Source organism: Lepidothrix coronata, unplaced genomic scaffold (assembly GCF_001604755.1).
Source record: "Lepidothrix coronata isolate B3197 unplaced genomic scaffold, Lepidothrix_coronata-1.0 Scaffold96, whole genome shotgun sequence".
Taxonomy (NCBI): domain Eukaryota; kingdom Metazoa; phylum Chordata; class Aves; order Passeriformes; family Pipridae; genus Lepidothrix; species Lepidothrix coronata.
This window is the reverse complement of record NW_016690276.1, coordinates 1376975-1397698: the sequence shown is the minus strand read 5'-3', so window position 1 is coordinate 1397698 and position 20724 is coordinate 1376975. Positions and strand designations below refer to the sequence as shown.

Genomic DNA, 20724 nt, shown 5'->3' with positions numbered 1-20724 from the left:
TCTGTTTAATCCTGTTGCTGGCTTTGGGAACACTGAGAGCATTGCCATTTGGATCATTGAAGGATAAGAGGATTTTTTGACAGCATATGTTATACGTGAGTGCTCTTCTAAAACCCACATCAGTCCCACCACATTGTGCTGAGTACAGCAGTATGCTAATGGAGACTCACTCCCTCTGCTACGAGGTAGGGCTCCTGGTAGTGGGCAGTTTCCTCAGTGACCAGCTCTTCCAGAGCTTTGCTAAGGAACACAGGCTGAAGTGTTGCAGTTTCCAAGGTGAAATCCTGAACAACACTGTAAGAAGCAGCCATACACACTCCAGTTAGAGGTAGGGCCGTGCTAACCCTTGTAGTGTCACAGGCTGTGGCTTCTGCTTATCTGTAAGGGACTTCTAGCCTTGCAACTTTAGCTGCCTGTACTGCTGGAAGAAGAACCAAAACACGTGCAGCCCACAGGGCTGTGAGCAGCTGTGTTGTGTATGCATATTTTCTGCACCAACAAAAGAAAGCCAAGAGGAATCATCAGATCCTTGATTCTAGATCTCCCCTCTAATCATTCTGCCCATTCTTTCTCTGATCACGAGAGAATTTTTATTCAAAACTTTCTCCTCCCTGAAATACCTTGCTATCCACAGAGCTTGTTTTGCTTCCAGAGCTCTCCTACAACATGCAGGCTGGCAAACAAGGGCCAAACCAACATCTACAAGAACCAAGAGAGGTTTAAGATAGGTGAGTAAGGTAATCTGCAGTAATTATATCCTGAGTGTATTTTGGTGTTTATTTTGAATGTAGGTAATCAAGTACATTGCACCTTGTCATAGGGGATAATTCTGCAGGGAGGCAGTGGGCAAAAGTGGAATATCTTCAGTGTGTTTTGTGTTGCCTAAAGAAATTTAGCAGAGACACCCCCCCCCTCCTTTTCAGACCCCAAATGCATGAAATTTAGGAAGTGTGATTAGCATTACAGCAAAGTTGCCTGACTGTTATTGTTATAAGACTGGATGTTAAGGCCGTTTTCTCTCTGTGAATCCAGTAGACCTTTTAGAGCAGTTGTTAACTGTGTGACCGAGGCGGTTACAAACCCATTCAAAAATGGGTCATTACCCTCTCACAGTGAAGGAAAAGGGTGGAGGAGGAGAAAAACAATTAAACAGCTTCAGGGTTAAAAATGGAATTAGTTGCTTTTGATCTGGCATGAACCCAAATATAGGTAACAGATTTCTCGGGTAGAGAGGTGGGGAAATCAAGGAGCACTGATTATTTGTAGTGCCTACTGAGTCAGAAGCAATTGTAACATAAGAATCAAGCCCTGCTGCGCAGGTGTGAAATTGAGAAGTCACACACATCCAAAAATACATTGAATGCATCAGATGCTGCTGTGATTGACCTTATTTTGTGTACATTAGTCTTGTAACCTTGAACAGTAGGTAACGTGATACAGCCAGTACAGTCCTGATATCCAGTGTGCAGTCCATTTGTTCTTTGCCTCAACAGATTGTTTCAATGATATGCCAGCACCTCTGATCCAAAAGTGACTGATCTTTCTGTCCAAGTCCCAAAGACCCGTGCCCATTTCTGCTTGCATGTGTTCCTTGCAATGTTGTTTCAAATCAGAAGCTTCCCTCTTCCCAGATAAAGAAGAGACAATTAATTCTGCTAAAAAGAAAGAAAAAAAGAAGACGCACCAATTTAAAATATGGCTATTCCCCCTCTCTTTTTAGCCATCATTTCTTAAATATTGTTAACAATTTTTGCAATTCAAGGGACAGTCTGGGTGGTCACAAAGAGAAATTTTAGCCTCCGCTGACTGTGTTGGTTCTGAGATCCAGGTGATTACAGCCAGGTTTTTCACCAGACCAGCTTCAAGTAATGCAGCCAGACATGTTCTATGGGATCAGGAAATTGTTTAGATTGAATAGAGCTCAGCCCCATTGTTGCCTTGTTCAGAATTCCCATTCTCTTTGATAAAGTTTGAATTTCCCCATTTGCATAATGCCAGGTAACCATCACCCCAGTGAAGGAGATGAACTTGCCTTTATATAGGCTGTTAAAAATGACCATGACTTCTGACACCTACCCTGAGGAAACAGATGTAAACCACTGGAAATCAAAATTAATTGGCAAGATGTTCAGAAAGACCAGGAGCATTCCTGTGAGAAGCCCAACAATAGCAGCAGTAGAATCACTGCCTTTATGTTGTGTCTTCTACTCTGAATCTCTGCCATTAATTGCCATGCTTCTTGCGTAGCAAGAATTTGTCATCAAAGGATTGGAGGCAAAAGCTCTGTTTTGGTATGAAAATTTGGCATTTGTCATAGTTTTTCTACAGCACACTTAGATACTCCTTGCTCAGTGATTAAAACAACATATAAGTGAAACCAAATGCAGTTGGGATTTGCACTTCCTTTTGATATTGTGTGTCAAGGGTGCCCTAATAACCCGTATGTATGAAAGCTCTCCTCTTTTTACAGTAGAAAAAAAAGCCATTCCAATTTGCTGGTTTGTGTCTACCTACAGCACAATTTCCATTTTGTCCCACTGCTACTATCACCAATGTCTGCATATTGCACTTCTTTTCCCTCTCATCACACTGTACACTGCCATTGAAGCAGAAACATATTGAAGTGCTCCTTTATAACCACTGAATGTTTCAGTCACTTTTCCTTTCACCTCTCTCAGTTCCTTGCCCTGGTAGTGCTCCTCCTACCAGTCATTTGGATCAGACACTGTGGTGTGTACAGCAGAGCATGGTCAGTCTCCATCTCCTTTGCAGTGTGGGTTGTCACACTTACACTTCCAGGAAGCAGGTGCAGTGTTCTGCCTCTTCCAGGTGCTGTACTGTAGCTGCTTAGGCTCAGTGTGTAAATGGCCACACTGAGCTAAAAATGGAGGTGGTCCCTGCATATGTAATTGCTAATACCTATTCTTACTTTAGAATCAAAAATAGACAAAGCTTGTGCAAAAATCTGATTTAAAAAAAAAGCTAAAAATACTTTCTAGACTTGCCTCTGCCTGCTTCTCCATACAATTGGCTGGCTAGGTATTGCTCTGTTTGAACAGAATCTGCTTCAATTAATAGAAAATATTGGTGAGTAAATTATTTTACCATGCATAACTTCACTACTTCTTTTAGCTGAGCATATGCCATTGTAGTGCTTGTGAACGCTGTATAGCTCAGTACAGTGACTGACAGAGGTGGGAAGACATGCTCTCCAGGTTCATCCTGTGGGAAGGGAAACCAAATAAATTCTCTTCATTTCTACATCTGTGGGGACAGACAAGGGGAGAATCTAATGTGGATAGAGGGTAAAGGATGAAGAACTAGAGGCCTACACTGCAAAAAAAAAAAAAAAAAGAATATAAAAATGGGAAATATAAAAGACATCAGACCATATATGTACCTCCATGCAAGGAGATATATATGCTTGGTAAAGTGTAACAAAACAAGCTTCATGGTATTATTTGGGCTGTTGAAGAAATACGGTACCACAGTAATTAAGACAAATTGGAAACCTGCTACAAGTTCATTCCCAAAACATCATCACACTTCTGCTTAACATTGGATTCAAATGTCTAGCACTTGCCTTTCAACCCAGCAGCTCACAGCAGGCAAGGTTTCATTTGCAAATACCATCATCACAACTGGCAGCATTGCTTACTGCAGAGAGACCAAGGACTTGTTGATGTTGTGTTAATGTAAGTGGAATAAATTGGTCTAAAGAGTCAATGGCATTAGCATGACCCTGTCACTGTATACTTAAACAAGGCTCAGGTTTTAAGCACAGACTTCACCTGTGTCCCATGGCAAAAAGCACCATTAATTTTTTTTTTTACTTTCAATAGACATTCAGAAAAAATAATAAAAAAATGAAATATAGAGTATTAAGCTTTTCAATCAGCCTTCCTTTAACCCTTTAATTATAGGGCTTAATTATTTTGAGAAACAGAAAGCAAATATTTACTCTTAAGTCGGATGAAACTCTGGGTTTGGCAGGCAAAAACAAGTTTGTTAAGATGGTCTTGACAGTTGCCATTAAACTCCAACTTCAGGTTCCTGAAGACAAACACAGTCGCACAGCAAATAGAGTTTCTGCCACTAATGATGTCTCTTCCTTACACTTCTCCAGTCCTCTGATGGCTGGGGGGAAGACCAGCACAACCCAGGAAGCTTGCAACTCTTTTCTGTGCTATTTAGTATGCGGCTGCTATGGCTTCACTGCTCATAGAGCCTTGGTGATGTTGCAAGGGGTCCACTTGACCAGGTAGTCAGAACTGAAGGCAAAGGGGAAAAGGGAAGAAATTAAGATTAAAAAGAGGAGAAGATACATGTCAGGAACACCAATTCCAGAGGGTCTAGCAATGCTCCTTCCTATGACATATCCCAGTCAGGAGGCTTTCAGGGCTGGGAGGTCCATCGGGGGCTGAGGTCCAGCAGGGGCTCAGAGCAGTAGTAGTGTAGCTCTGATAGCAGAAATGGTGCCCATCAGGGGTACACTTTTTCCTTGACAGAGTTTCCTTGACAGGGAGAAGAGCTGCATTGAGAATCAGCTCAAATAGTACTTTATTCACCAATTACACAGAGAAACAAGTTTTCATTCTGTTTGCCTGTGTTGCCTAGGTAGGATCTAATGCCGTACTTCAGTTTTGTCAGTGCTCTTGGCTGGACGGTTTCTATGCATCTCTAAAGCTTCCTAGCTTCTCTACATGTATATACATAACTGTCTGATCTGGACTTTGTGTGCCTTAAATAACTTAATGAACCACTGGGAGAAGTGAAGTACTATTTTGGAGATTACCAGAACTTATTTCACCACACTATCTATTATGATGATGCCTCAAGCAGCCAAGCCTGAGGCCTGGTTGTGGCAGGTGTCATATATAGATGACAAGTCTAGTTTGTAGGTATTTGATAATGCAATGATAATAATAACAATGTTTCCAGTGGCAAGCCTACTTCACTTTTCATTCAGTTACAGAAAAAAAAAAAAAGGAATAAATCCTCCAGTCATCACCAAAAGCTTAGCTGATACATGGTTTAAATGGTTTAGTTTATTTGGTTAGCTGTAAAAGGGAGTATTTAAATGAAAGGAAATACAGCTGTCTGTGAATGGCTCCCAAAAGCACTTGATGGCATATTCCCCTGCAGGGTACCAGGCAACTTTTGCATACTGTCAGCCACAGGCTGATGTCAGTGTGGTACCAATATAAGGTAATCTGTAGAGGTGCTTGAAAAGGAAGGTCATGCTCTGGAGCAAACAAAGCAAGGCAAAGGACAGAAATAGAAAATAAAACCTCGTTGCACCTGTAAGGGCAGACCTAAAGTGTTATGCATAGGTCTGTACTCCTATCTTTGTAGTCACCCAGCTTGCTTGCTCCCCTTCTGGTTGTGCAGTTCTTGGCTGCTACAGGGGAGAAAAGAGAAAGCTTCTCCAGTTCTTGCAAGGGTTAAGGCCCTGAAAACTCAAGGAGTGTTTTCCTGATATTCTGAGTTCATGGGGACAGGATCTATTTTAAATGTAAAGTTAATTCCACATTACTAAATAAATTGAAGAAGTTTACTTGAACCTAAGCGGAAACATGACCTGACTCTATCTCCACATGCAATTGGCACTCTTTCCCATGCAAAGGCTGCAGGAGCTCTCCTGAGTATATTAGTAAGTGTTTCCCTGTAAGGCATTGTTCTGGAAGTGGGGAGAGGAAGGCTGTTCTCCAAGTAGGAATGGCAGAAATGCAGCAATGCAAACAAACACTGGTAAGTAAACAGTGTACCTACTTGAGCTGTGCAGTGGATTTAAATTATAAAATTGCAAAGACAACAGTCTGCACGCTTTCTGGGCTTTCACCCACCACCTGGTAGATTTCAGGAGAGGGCAGTGAAGCATCTCCTGGAGCTCTGGGGCAGTGCCAGACTTCAGAATGCTGAAGCTAGTTCTCTATATCTGCTGTCCTTGTGTCCTTTCAGAGATGGCACTAGGTCAGAAGAACAGAGCCAGGGTTCAGTTACCCAGCAGAGCATTCAGAGGAGCCCAAATGCCTCAGACACGATGGCAGCACTTGCTGAATGTGTGCACACCATGAATACAACTTGCGTCAGAATCAGAGCAGGCAAAGAGGATGAGAGGGGGCACTGCACAGCTGAGACAGAAAAATGAAGCCTAATTGTTTGAAGGCCCTTATGATACAGATGCACAGTTCATTATACAGAAACATTCTGCCTGTGTAGCTTTTCCTTGATAGGTAGTACTTGATACCTTTTTATTATTAGTAGTAGTAGCAGTAGCATTCATTCTCTGCTGCTGCATAATACTAGGCTGAGCTGTCAGGAGCTACATTACTGTCCCCGAGTTGTTACTTTTCGGTAGTGGATGAGCTGACTCCTGTGTTAGAAAACATCTTTCCTCTTCCCAAACTGTTTAGTGTAAACAAGACTTTTCTTGCACATATGTGATGTTGTTTAATTGAAGTAAAGTAATGTCTAATTGCACAGATCATGCACAAGAAACAAAAGTAGCAATATTGCAGGACGGAATTTTTAAGAGTTGGGTTTTGTACTTTTTTTCCTTTTGCTGTGAACAAAATATATTTTTACACTGATGAGTTTTTAATTAGACACAGCTCCCATTAGCTAAGATTAGGAGCTGGATTACATCTCCTGCATTTTTAAATGCTATTTGATGATGAAAAGGATAAGTGAAAAGGAAGAATTAACACAAAAAAGTTTCATTGAATCTAGGGATATGCTAAACAACATCTGAGTGCAAATAACTGCCTTCCCTCCACCCCTGCTGATGCGTCTGGGTTTATCAGCAGGAAATGAGTGTGTTTATGTATTGGGAGATATTTGTTTTAAATATTTATAGAGTGCAAAGTCCTTAGGCATTTACAGGAGGCTTTGTGAATTCATCACGAAGTTTTTTACGCAGACCTATTTTAGTGAATCTTTTTGGCATAATGCAAAAAGATTCCGCGCCCAACCTCTGTGTTAACGTTCCAGCACTGCCCGGATTAAGCGGAGTAGGAGAGGCAATGACAGTTAAGAGATAAATAGGCAGTACCTGGAACACAGGAAAATCTCATTATGAAGCAACAAGGGTGGAATTACAACACTGGAATTCCTAACATTTCATACTTCCCTTTACTTCACCCACGCTTGCACAAACAAGTATACACAAATACAATTGCTCTGACCCTGAGTGTAGCAAAGTGACTGTAAGACTGATGATAAGGCACTGAGAAGAATCAATCTCTAGTGAATAATCATTAAAAGCCTTGCTTCTTTCCATCTTTTGTCCTCAGACATGTTTCCTTTATTTATCCTAATAAAGCTGCACAGGGCAGGGAGTTACAGATGCTTAGAGATAAGCATAAGTCAGCACTTTGGGATACAAGGTAGGTATTCTGGATCGTGCCCTTTTTATTAAGGGCAGCCCATTTCTTTGCATTTTGGTTGGTGTTTTGGAGAGGTATGGATGGGAGTCCATGCGGTTTTCTTTCCCCTCAATCTAAGCAACTGTACATGACGAAGCACAACACATGAATTTTCCTTTCTTTTGTGTGTCTAAGGAGAAACAAGAAGAAAGATAGAGTGTGTGTTCTTTGTTGCCGTTCTGTCATAATGAGGTACGTGCTCCCAGCTCCTCCGCTAGCTCTTCACCTCTAAAGCAACAGATGAGCCAAAAAATTGTTTCTGTCTTTGTGGAATGCTGTTCCGTAGAAATACATGGTGAAGAGCACTTTAATGAGACACAAATACTCTCTATCACTTGGCATTTCAACATGTGTGATATTTGGGATTCAGAGCTGTAAAATATTCACAGATCTCCTTGTACAACACCTTTGCCATAGGCTTGCTAACTGAGGGTGCAAAATCTGTCTGGACAGGCTATGTTCTGTGCCCACAGTCAATGAACAGAATGGGAATTTCGGCTGCCAGGTCTCCAATCCCATCTGTTCGGAAGCTGCTTATTTGAGTTAGATGTTGGTCAGACCCTTGCCCCTACTCCAGAAATGCTGTGTACAAAATGGTTGACAGGTCAGCTTGACTCCAGGCTTGCAGTAAACAGCAAGATGTGTATGAGTTGGGATGACTTGTAACCGACACAGATTGTAAGACTTCATTAATTAGAAGCTCTATTAATTAGAGAACTTTTTTTCAAAAAAGTCACAGGGCTCTGTATGCATGTTATTTTTTACTTTAATTGTTAATGGGATAAAAATTAAAGGGAAAAGAAGATTATAATTAGTCACGTTTCTGTACAACATGCCTTCATACATTCGGTCACACCTGTTGACATTTAAGTTCCAAAAAACCTGGTTTTTTAAACAAGACAATAGCCAAATAGCAGATGACGGGAGGACATGCAGTTCGTAAGGCTTGTAGATGCCAAAAAGACAGATTGGATGCAGCAGGCACCCTGGAAAAAAATATTTGGCAAGTCACTTGGTCTCTCTAAGTTTGTCACAGTGAAGAACTGCTTACAGGCAGCCCCACTGCATCCACTGACACCTGGAAATAAACTAAAGAAGGTGTTAATCAGACAAGACAGAATTTGGAGCTTACCAGTCAGAAAGCAATAATCCTGACTGGCCAACCTCACAGTGCCTAATGCCCTTGTAAAAAGACAAAGGACATCATAAAATATGACTTCCCTAGTAAGTTTATTGCACTATCACCTACAGGTCACACCTGAGACCTGAGGTCTTTGCTGTATTATGTGGTGTACAAACACAGCCTCTGCAATCCAAAAAGCAGAGCATCTATAGGAACGAGGTTGTTGGTGCCCAGCCACCGAAGACTGACCTGATTGGGGTACATAATACATAGCCTCTTTCTCTAGCAGAGGATGGGGAATAAAACACCAAGCACAAGGATGGCTGTTTGGTTCATTGCATCCAGCCCTCTTTCTGTTTGTATGGCACATTGTCTTTGTACTGTACGTACTCATAAGTAAGAGCCTCTCTTAGAGCTCTAGGATCTGAGCAGAGGTGACCACGCAAATGTGGCTGCAGATCACACCGTCTGCTGTCTTCTACTTGTATGGCAGATGTGTTAGGCAAGGGAGAGGGATACTTTAATAACTATGAAAGGAGTTCAATAATTGTTTATTTTGAGATCTAACTCATTGTATTTACCTTTAGCTATAACAGTACAATGAGGAAGTGAGATTTATCATAATTACATGTTCACCCTGAGGAGAGAGACCTAGAGGCAATCCTGAACTTCAGTGTTATCTTCTGGGTTCACAGAAGGTTTGGGATTAAATAGATCAGGTTTGTACCTCTTGCCACCAGGCTTTGCTGCTAAAATGTCAATTTGAGCAAAGTTTCCTCATACAAAGATTACTGAGAGTCACCATGAACCTCTCTAATGATGGTAGGGTTACAGGTGCCTTTTGTTTGAGAAAGTAACCGTGTTCTTTTCTGCAACCAGATAGTAAAAACAATTTTGGGAAATAATAATTCTCATCTGTGAGAAACCTCAGGACTTCTGCTGAGAAATTGTTACAAAACAAACCTCAAAGCACTATTAAAAGAAAAAAAGAAAAAGAAAAAGGAAGAATGTTTGAAGGCTCAAGTCACTATTTATTGTTTTTATTTTCTCTCTCCTTCTCCCAGTCTTTTTCTTCTCTAACCAAATATCCTTCACTGCACAATATATCTTATTTTAGTTCATGAATGTAAACAGTTTTTGTCTTGAAAAGAAGCCTCTTGAGTACACACAATATAGAGCATGGCAGGAAATACAGCAACTGGTGGTCCCAGTACCATGGGGAAAAAAGTGGATTTTGTCATTTCTGACTTATTGGGCAATTATAAAATTACTTCCAGACATCAGCTGAGATCATCCTCTTCAGCCCACTGGAACTTTGAATCTCTTAGGTTGTAAAATAAATAAATAAATAAAAATAAGCAAACAGGAACAGAGTGCACAACCCCATAATCTGTTGCTTCATTAATGCAAGATGTAAATGCTTCTCTTAATCTTTCTGATCCAGGAGTACAGGGTGCTGTATCACGATGACAAGGCAGGGTTACTGAAGGGACACTATACGCCCTTTTTTAACTCAAACACATTCAATGCCATTGAACAAAAAGCTTTAATTTATCTCATCTGCAAAGCTCTGAATGTATTGCTTGCTTAATCATGTTGATGCAGACAGTGTGATTACTCAGAGCTGAAGCTTCTTTCACCAGTGGCTCAACTGTAGGTCACGTTAAAAGCAAAACACAGAGAGTTGCTTCCAAAATTTTGTGTGGCATGAGATTTATACTGATAGCTGGGCTGGGCACGGAATTGGGAGACTCAAAATGCTCTGAGTTCCCACTGAAGTTGTTGGGAATATAAGTGGCAAGGAAATGCTGATTGTCCCCAAGACCACTGGCCTGAGGTCTTTGTTGATGTCACTCGATAGTGCACAGAGCAGGCACTCAGCCACTTCTGCAGTGCAGATCTGCTGATAACATAGGTGCTTCCCATGTAGGTGCTGGCAGAAAGGAGTCAGCTTGGCATTTCTGGACATCAGGCATTTTAGCTGGGTGGTTGGGAAGGTCACTACATGTGTGGTTAACGGGTAAAACCACACCGAATGTTCTGCCTCCAGTTGCACATGTAAATTGCACTGGACTTAATGCAGCTTCATAAGCACAGTTGAGCAGGATATTTATAATGCCTGTCGCTGTGATATATAAGCACTTATCTAACTTACTCTAAGTGCTGAGCAAGGCAGCTGCAGGGCCTCCAGGGAAGCAAGATTAGCAGGGCAGCTTGTTGCTGCACCCTCAAAGGGAAGCACTTGCTACTGTGAATTCTTTCTACCAAAGGAAGGGGATGGTTAATTTCTGTTCAAAAGTCATATCCAAATCTGGCAGCAGGATATGTGTCCTGGGCAGGAGACATTCAGCTAAAATTTTAAATATTTTTGAACTTGGCTGTATTTCTATTCAGTTCATGGCACTCTTATATTTCAGCTATTGCACTGCTTTGATGATCTGAAAGAAAAAATGTAATTATGCAGTGCTTAATATAGGTTGATTACATGACCTGTTGCATTCCATATAAAATAATTTATTAGAATAGCTTTTTGTCCTGTCTCTTTTCCCAAGGCAAATTCAGTATATTTCCCAATTGAGTATGTCAATTATTACAATAATATTTAGATGGTTTGAGGCACTGTTATGTCCTTGCCATAGGAAAAAGGAAAATCTTAGATGATGTTTTCACAATAGCTACAGAGCTTTTCCTGAGCTTTCTGCATTCTAGGCTCATGAAGAAATATGTATGGGACAGCTCCTGAAATTGTGTTCAGCCCCACTAATCTTAATGTTGCTGCATGGATACAGGACCTAATCACAAATTTCCACGTCTGTATGTCCTTACAAACACACTCTGTCCTAACAGGCAGCACAACTACAGTGCAAATCTTTGCAGCTCATCTTTACGTGACACAGTTGCCATAAGGGGTCTGAGTTGCAAGGCAGTATAGCAAGGAACCCATTTTTGCTAAAGAAATTCAAGTCTAGTTCATATACCAATGAATTTCAAACAATTTTACTCTCCTTATGTTAGCCTAGAAAGAGTTTAGTATCACTGAATGTTTATACAGAATCAGTGCTCTTCTGAAGTTGCTCCAATGTTTGAGACCAAAACTGTAAGTTACATTTTTAAGTTGGATATTTGTATCATCGCCTTCTCATTAACCGTGTGAGAGATAAAGTCTTTTCCTTTGAACTATTTAAATTTTAATTTTATATATGCCTTTAAATTAAATCAGAGAATAAGAGCTCAGATGATTATTACAGGCAAAACGTTAATCCTTGAGGCAGGAACACAAGGCAAGACACTACAGTCAGTATCTTGGAATTCCTTTCATAAGTTCTGAAAACAAAGATAACTTCTCCCTGTAAGTTTCCAAATGTGCAGCTTGCCTGCACCCTGATTAAACTGACAGGCTAACTTAGCGTGACTTGAAGAGGTGCAGCAGTGACATAAAAATATGAATTAATAAGAATTATCCCATATTGGTGAATTATTTCTAGGCCTCACATGTCCAAAAGCTGCATTTACAGACACGATTTAGAAACTGATGCTGCCAACAAGTTGAAAGGCATCTTAAATACCAGTTCACATCTACCATGTCTGCAACTCAGCACCCATCGTGGCAGTGTATGCAGACCTCATTCTACAGCGTTTGCCCAGTCATGGTTGAGTTGAATTAAGTTGTAATAAACTCAGAAATAGGGACTGTAGTGTTTTGGAAGTGAAAGCATATCTTTTTAATATTATAAGTTCAGTGTATGCAAATTTACTTATACCATTTTGGATGAAGCAGAATTTAAGGAAGTGCCAAGATAAAGGTCTCCATTGAAGCACTAGACTCAGCCTTTCAGTTGTAGTTAAAGCTGCTCAAGGTGAGATAGAGGAGAGGCTATGAATATTAATATGGGTTCTACAATTCACCATATGCAAAAAAGAGGACAATTTTTTTCCCCTTATTTGCCAGACATTTTATTGCTCTATGGAATTACAAGTAAGAAGGTAGCCAAACATCTTTGGGATAAATTCCCTCCTTTCCCTTTTCCTTTTTCTTCCTAATACATTAAATTGCCTTCAGAAAGTCATAAAATACGTGTTCTTGTGAAAGCCTGGGGCTCTATTATAAGAGTTGCACGTAAATAATAATCAAGTAGAGTTTTAAAGGGCTATTTAAAAATCTGTACAGAATTGTCTTAATGAAAATCACTGGATTTGTATTTAGTCCATTTTTGAGATTTCTGGTTTTGAAGATGAAGAGAAAAGCTTTGGTTTATGCTTAACTACTGACAGGTAGCACTTCACATGTTTTACAGTAGTAAAAAGATCTACTTTCATTTAGGAACAGTGTATTATATGTCTTTATTTCTAGAATAGTTTTATTGTTACTATTTCCATTGAATTGCTTCCAGGAAAGGCATCACACATAGATTTTTCCTCTTTTTCCTTTCTTTCTTCATATCTTTTTTTTTTTTCTTTTCTTTCCTTTGCTTCTAGACTTTGCCTTCATATTCTTTTTATAGAGCAAGTAAAGCTGAGAAGGTTTGGCATTCTATTTCGAGTACCATTAAAATGTGTATAAGTGTAGTACTCAACAAAATGTGACAGTAATGGCAGTCCAAATTCACAAGTGTTGCTGTTTTTCACTGCAGTCCCAGCTTCCTTGCAATTAAAAAGCACAGTATATAATGTTGGGTGACACAGTTTAAGTATTTCCATGTGTTTCTGTTTCTTATAATTCTAACATGATTCCCCTCCCTTGTAACAGTTAGGTTAGGGATTATTACAGTTATTAGTGTAGTTTCTGGAAGCGTTATGCCAAAATGTATTGCAAATTCAATTATGTTTAATGTAGGCCGTAATCTCAAAAGATATTTAGATGCTGAACTTTCAGGATCTTGGCCCTAGGCACACTGCAGGATGTACACACATGAATAGTAATAGCAGTAGTCACATTTCTGAAGTTACTGCATGGTGGGACATATGCAGGATCAGTACCTGACACTGCTCAAATTAATAAAAATATGTATTATACCGTGATCATAAATTGAAAGGATCAAATGCAGTGTCTGTTTATAATAATTGCCTTATTTGGGACACGGTTTTCAGATCTCCTGATGTTTGTAATAATAATGGTTGAATAAAAGACGATTTACCTTTAATGCTTAGAGTTCCTGGATCCTCACTTCTTTTGGCTCTCCAGATGACATGACCCACAGTAACGAGTCTGAGCTGGCAGCTAGAGACTTTATGCCTCTCTGTAATTTTTACTGGATGATTATTAGAGAAAACTGACAGCCTGGGGTTTCTCCTAATTTATCTCCTCAGAGCAGGTAAAGGATATGCAACAGAGTTGCAAACTTTCCAGCTTCTCAGCCCTAATTAACCAGAAATCAGATCAGATACTAAAGCCTAAACAGGTTGCCCTGACCTCAACATCAGCCTTGACGTCTGGTCTGACAGTAACTCATCTTGCAAAAGAAATCTTTAGTGTGTGTTTTTTGTATATACAGTCTAGTCTATTTGCTCTTGCATCAGTGATTAACTTGCACATTGTCTACTACTTGCCTACTTCTGCAGCTAAGAATCTGCACAACAAATCTGCACATTTCTTTTTATTTAGAGTAGCATCCAGTACTGCTAATTAGAATTAGATTTTAATTGCCATTCCTAAGCATGCTTGAGACATGGGCTAACTTATTCTTCCTTCAGGCAGTGAGATCAACTTCCAACCTTTCCTTCTGTGATTTTTAATGAGTTCTGTGATTTCTAAATGAGTCCAATTTAATATCTGGCTACGACACATCCAGACCAAGCATGACCTGAAGAGTCCAGAAGCACAAGACTTTGTGGCTTGAGACAAAAAATGTTCATCCTCAAGTTCCCAAACTCTCGACATGGTTAATCCTCTTTGTGTCACGCCTATTGGCACTTTACAGCTAACAACAAGTACTTCTATCCTTTAGCTTTCTCAGGAGGCAATTCACAAACTTTTGGTTGTAAGTATGGCAAGCATTTTTGTGTGAGTTCCTCTCTAATACAAAAAGGACTTCCCCCAGACACATTTCATATATGTTCATAAGATCTTACTCCATAATCTACATGCAAATAAATTGCCAGGATTTTTTGTATGTGCTGGGATTTGCAGAACTGTGTAGTTTCCTTTGCCGTCAGTTGGTACTGGTTTTTGCAGACTAGGCTATCAGCAGTCCTCTAAGTCAGTGTTTCTCAGTCTGTGGCAGCTGCCAAAGAGTCTGAAAGACTGGTAGGGAGTTGTGACGACTTAGGGTAAAGCAATATTGGTAGGCAACACGTTTTCTTCACACTGAGAGAGTGAGAAGTGGTTGGGGTTAATGATGGTGAGTACTTAAATTGACCAAGGAAGTCCCAGCTGCCTGCCTTCCGGGAGGCTGCAGAGTTTGGTTGGGCAAGGGAGTGAATGTCTCCACAAGAATGACAGCCTGTTCTCACCCCATCTTCCTGAAAAAAACCACTGAGATTATGCTGAGGACTGTGCATGTCAGAGGGACAGACAAAAAAAGATAAACCACATGAGGCACATATCTTTAGAAATGTCTGAGCAAAGACTGTAAGCCATCTACATATGGTTTAGGTACTCACAGCAAACTTTTCTGTAATTAGACAAAGTTACAAACATATAAGGAAAGTTTCTAGAAATCCCACCATCCAGGCTGAACCGCACTTTATAAATACTGTTGTATTAAGTTTGGAGGGTTCTTTTGTTTTGTTTTCTTCTAGTGTCTATATAAGGGTAATAGCTCATTTTTCAACTCTCTGGAGAATTCTTCTTGAATGTGTGCTCTGTGTGCAGAATCCATTAGCCAAACCAGACCTTGCACCAGCAGCAGCCTCAGAGCACACAACTAACAGAATTACCATCAATAAAATGACTATGGAATTCCTTAAGCTTGTGAACACTTGCTTTCCTGCCAGAGGAACTTGGTAGTTCTTAAGAGTACTAGCAGGAGATTCTGGATATAAAGAACATTTGTGTCAGTAGCAGATATAATTAAAGGAATCATTCTTTGGTTTAATGTTCACCTTTATCACTAATTCTATTGGGGTTAAATGTGGAAGAACATAAATACTGTATGTGGGGAAAACAGTAGCTCTATTTACAGGCCAGCTGAATTGAAAACTGCAAAGAGTTAAGTGGTCCAAATGAAAAGTGTTATCATGAGAGGTGAAAACCATATCAAGTACTGTGGCCTTGACTTTCCAGAAAAACATCCCCCCCCAGTGATTTGCAGCAATGGCTGTGTAGTTGCAGGGCTGATCTGCTAATGAGCACACCATCTTTAGTAGCTATAAAAGCTACTGTAACACTTCAACAGCTATGAAAGGACTTAGCTCACTAAGTGATATCTTCCGAAGTTCTCAGGAAACCAGCACCACACAAAACATGGAAGATTCTCCCTGCTTTTCTGGATTTTAGGCAACTCTACAAAAATATTAGTTCTATTTGTTGTTATTTTCTCTTGCAGTTGATATCTCTTAGCACCAATCACCTTCACCTTGTTCACCTTGTACTAATACTTCATAGAAGACAGGAAAAAAAAAAGGGCAGCTCAACTTCTAGTCCACTAGATGCAGTGATCTAAAAAGGTCTTTCTCCTCCTATCATAAGCCCCAGACTGACACAAGTTTCTTAATTATGCCACTCATCAGCAGAGACAAGCATGACAGCAGTCCAATACCCAAGAAAACTCCAGGCCTCGCAGCTTTTTACAGCACTGCAAGATGTTAGCGATCTTCACAGATTATAATTTTTTTTCTATAATTTGTGCAAAAAGTACCACATAAATGATCTTCTGTTCTCAAAAATTTATATATGATTACCTTTGGATGTCTCTAAAAATCTGTTTGCCAAAATTGCTTGTTGAAAGCAAGGCACAGCTGAATGGAAAATTTCCATGTGTTTGAGCAGAGAGCAGTACTGCAGTGTAATATCCCTGTGCAAAAAGGTATTGTTAAATCTGGACTAGGTCTAAGCCTAATCCTGCTGCAAGACACTAAACATCTTTTAGTACTTTTCCACAGCATAGAGTTTTACTGATGATTTGGAGAAGGATAAATGATTAATGCTGAAGATGTGGTAAGGAATAAACAGATCTTACTCATACATTATGGAATTGTTGATGTGTGTACTAATTCTGGGAAAACCAGCTAGGAGTATAAACAAGGTATTGAATGTAGACTTGCCTCTTGATCCTAAGACCACTATCACTGGTGATCTTAATTCTCTTGTAAACATTAAGGACACATGGTACTCCTAGGGCAGACAAATGTCCTTAAAAGGGCAACAAAAGGTCTGGACCCATGCCAAAATGGGGTAAGACTACACAGTGCCTCCTTTGCACTCTCTGAACTCCTTTTTTTTTTTTTCTAAAGTTCCACCATGCACAAAAATCTGGCTAAATGGATAAAGTTATAGTGCTACCTTCCATCAAATACTCAAAGGTAGCCCAGCTACCATATTGCAGGCTGCATCACTGTGAGAATGATTTTTCTTGCGGAGAAAGATGGAAAGCATGTGTGGAGTAAAAGTAAATTTAAGTGAAAAATAAATTCCTTTTGGAGAGAAAAAAAAAAAAAAAGGAAATGGCTAAATATGTTCTGTACTCCTAGAGGGATTTTGACAATCCCTGAAATGTTAGAGGTGTGGGGAGGAACAAGAATCATGAAATCTTTTCTTGGCTTGTAACTGTGAATCTTGTCCTAGTTTTGATCATATTGTTTATTTGATTCTTCTAAGAAAAAGGATCTTGCTGCTTATATATTATGTCCCATTACTTTTACAGTGTTCCATCCCCTGCAGTCCTCCCACATGCTCATCCTTGTAAACTGTGATCCGTTCTTCAGTTTTCTTCTAAAGTAATCTAGTCTTCCTTATTTGCTAAAAATTAAAAGAATAAAAAGCCAGCCAGCAGCCTCCAAAATGCTACTCTTTCTCAGTTCCAATTTATGCCTTCCTCTTCCAGGACACTTTTGAGAACGTGTAGAACAGGCAGAAAGAATCCAAGGTCTCCAGTTATTAACATACTTACTCCCACTTGCTGTGAGTATTGAGACTGTCTGGCAATATTCTGTCTTGTCCCCCTCCTGTGTCTGCTCTCTTCCACCCTATGCCTTCTCTCTTAGTCACTTGATCATTAAAACTTGCTTTTCAAAGCGGTCGTTAAGTGAGCTGGCATTGTTGCTACTCGGAACAGTTCAACTCCAGAGAAATCGATGAGTCCCCAGGCAGGTCTGTTGTGGTCTAACCTTGTCAAAATCAAGTTCTGCCCTTTTTTACCTCCTGTGGTCTGGAGAAGGAGCAGCTTTTAGGGAATGTCAGTCTTGCAGATAGCATGATTGCTGGTACTGCTTTGTTGGGACCAAGAAAACAGAGTTTACCATATCCTGTTTTTCAGGGGTAAGTTATTGTTCCACATTTCAGAACTGGTTTTAATAATATCAAGACTAAATAATGACTAATGTTAGTTATGAAGAGAAAGTATCACTTTTCATCTTCGAGTTCATGTTATTCAGAGGAAGCAAAAGTCTTGGTCGTTATCAAGGCAGTATTGTAATCTGTGTCTTATCAGACTCTTGAGGAGAGCGAATAGTTCTAGTTCCAAAAAAAAAAAAAAGAAAAAAAAAAGAAAAAAGAGAAAAAAACCTGCTACATTTTATAGAGAATAATGTAGAATATTAAGTTTTTATTAATAGATTACCATCAACTAATTTATGTATGCACATAGAATGAAATGAACTCAGAAACTCCGTTCAAGATACTTTAATCATCCTTGAACACAGAACAACTGAGACATCTAATAACAGAAAGCATTGTTGGGCCACAGCCATGGGTCCATTTATTTGATAATACCTTTCAAAGCATTACTCATCAGAGAAACAATGAATAAAAATGTAGGTCTTGAATTGAAGTGGTAATAAATTAGACAGCTGCAGATAACCTTCAATGCTCCCTGGCCAAAATAAAGGCTCTCACTATTATCTTTACAGTAGAGTCCTATAGGTGAAAGGGCACAAGGTTTTTCACATAGAGGACTTATTCCCAAGGGGCCTGAGCTGGTTTCTGTAAATCTCTGCAGAACTTCACTTGAAATAAGAGCAGACATAGAATATATCTTCTTGGGAAAAAACTTAAACTTTTTTTCAGTGTGTTACAAGGAACACACGTTATCCTGGTTAGACTTCAGAAGCAAGGGGAGCCTTCTCTTTATTTTTCAAGTTTTGCTTGATGTTGTCTGTGTTGCACACGAGAAAATGCACAGCTGAATTACTAATAATGTCTTCAGACAAAAAAAACCTTAAGGCTGTCAATTTAAACTACTGTGGTAACACAAATCACACAAGTTACTTTCTAGCATTGAACAGCACGAGCTTTAAGGAGCTAAGGGTCATACTTAAAACAGGATCACATGTTGTCATTGTGAGTGATTTTTATTTTCATAAACTTTTCATCTTCGGCCTTGAGACTGAACATTTTTGTTATTCCATTATTTTCCAGCCTCTATACAGATAGATGAAACAGAGTACTTCTACGAAAACAAACTAATTATTACTAAACAGTCAAGAATGTTGTTAATTATGTGACTTAAACAAATCATGCTGTTTGTGAAACATAAAGGTCTTTTATAAGATGATAATGATAACTGTGAGTATTATAACTTGCTTTTGAAAAGAACATTAGAATAAACATTTTGGAAATGATACAGTTTCTCTTCAGCTTGACACAGAACTTTTCTAGTCCTTCATCTCTGAGTTCATAAGCATTAAATGCATACACAGCTTGGAGCACTTCACAAAACAGAATAAATACATCTCCTCATTTGAATCAATAAAGCTACTTCAGCTAACAAATACTTCATTCTTGTGAAGCAATCAAAATCTATATAATGTTTGCTTTGATTACTGTACTGGGATAACTTCCCCTGTACATTTGAGCTCTAATTGCCCTGCCACCAAGAGGCCAGGAGAAAAAAGACTGAAAACACACAACTAGGCTTCCATTACAGGCATTACAACAGATTTTCTCCTATTGTCAGATGCTATTGTCAGAAATTTGAGGTTGTCCCTACGAAAGCTTCTTTCTGTTGAGTAAAAAATATATTATTCAGTTACACATTGGCAGGAGTAAATGCAGTAGAGCAGCTAATGGGGACAGTTGCACTTCAAATGCACTGTACAACAGAGTAGTTTGTCAAAATTCAAAATGAAAAGGGGAAAAAACCCAAACATACAAATTAAGGTTCTTTGTTTTTGTTGTAGTTGGTTTTCCTCACAAAGTAGATAGAAATGGGAAGGCTGGGGCCATTGCCATGTACTCAAACTCCCATAGTTTGCTTAATGTGATATGTTTTCACAAAATAGTTCATGTATGAAACTACAAATATATCGAACTATAAAGCAAATCTGTAACAATTAAAATTATGCAATTTTTTTATCTAGAAGACAGATGAATGTTACATAGGTCTGTGTGTAAGTTTGATGTTATTGTAGAGCACCAAAATACTACATTAACAGTTAATTTTGTCAGAAAATATATTTCTTCATAGAACCTACATCATCTTATTTTGCCAGAGAGTTTTCTTATTCTTCTTGAGTATTTCTTTCTGCATGCTATCAGTTTCCTCCCTTAAGAAGTGGTTTAATAAATGCTGTAATTATAATTATTTCAAATGTCACTTTCTGCAAAGTGTATCAGGGAAGAGAATCCATAAAATAATGCACAGAGTAAGAGAAACCCAGTATACACACCTACAGAGAGAATTTGAAACAAAGATCCCAAAAGCAATTATGTTGTTATCTCATGGTACCTAAGGCAGGGGGAAAACACAAAGGCAGAGGTGGGCAGTGAGGTACCATTCAGCCATCGGAGAAAGAATTTTTGTGACATTGGTAAAGAAATTTGGAGACATCATACCCTGAACTGGCAAATCAGAAATTAGTACTTGTCAAAGAAAAGAGATAACCAAATTCAGTGGAATCTGATGATCCTGGGGCAGACTGAGACCTGTCAGTCACATCAATATTCAACTTAAAGGTAGATATGTAGTTACAATGCTACAAAAAATAATTGTGAGTGGAGAGGGAGAGAGGAATATGATGTTGTTGTGCAACAGACTGAAATATAATCAAGTTATTCATGTCCTTCACCTCAGCTGAAGA

The 20724-nt window shown here is 39.2% G+C and overlaps 1 long non-coding RNA gene across 1 annotated transcript in view; it reads left to right on the top strand.

Moving 5' to 3' along the window:
* Positions 1-20724, top strand: part of LOC108500881 — a 29878-nt gene that overhangs the window by 8816 nt on the left and 338 nt on the right. Inside the window, exon 2 of the long non-coding RNA XR_001876047.1 lies at positions 17532-17608. This is a non-coding gene — a long non-coding RNA (uncharacterized LOC108500881). The remainder of the gene's footprint in view (positions 1-17531; positions 17609-20724) is intronic.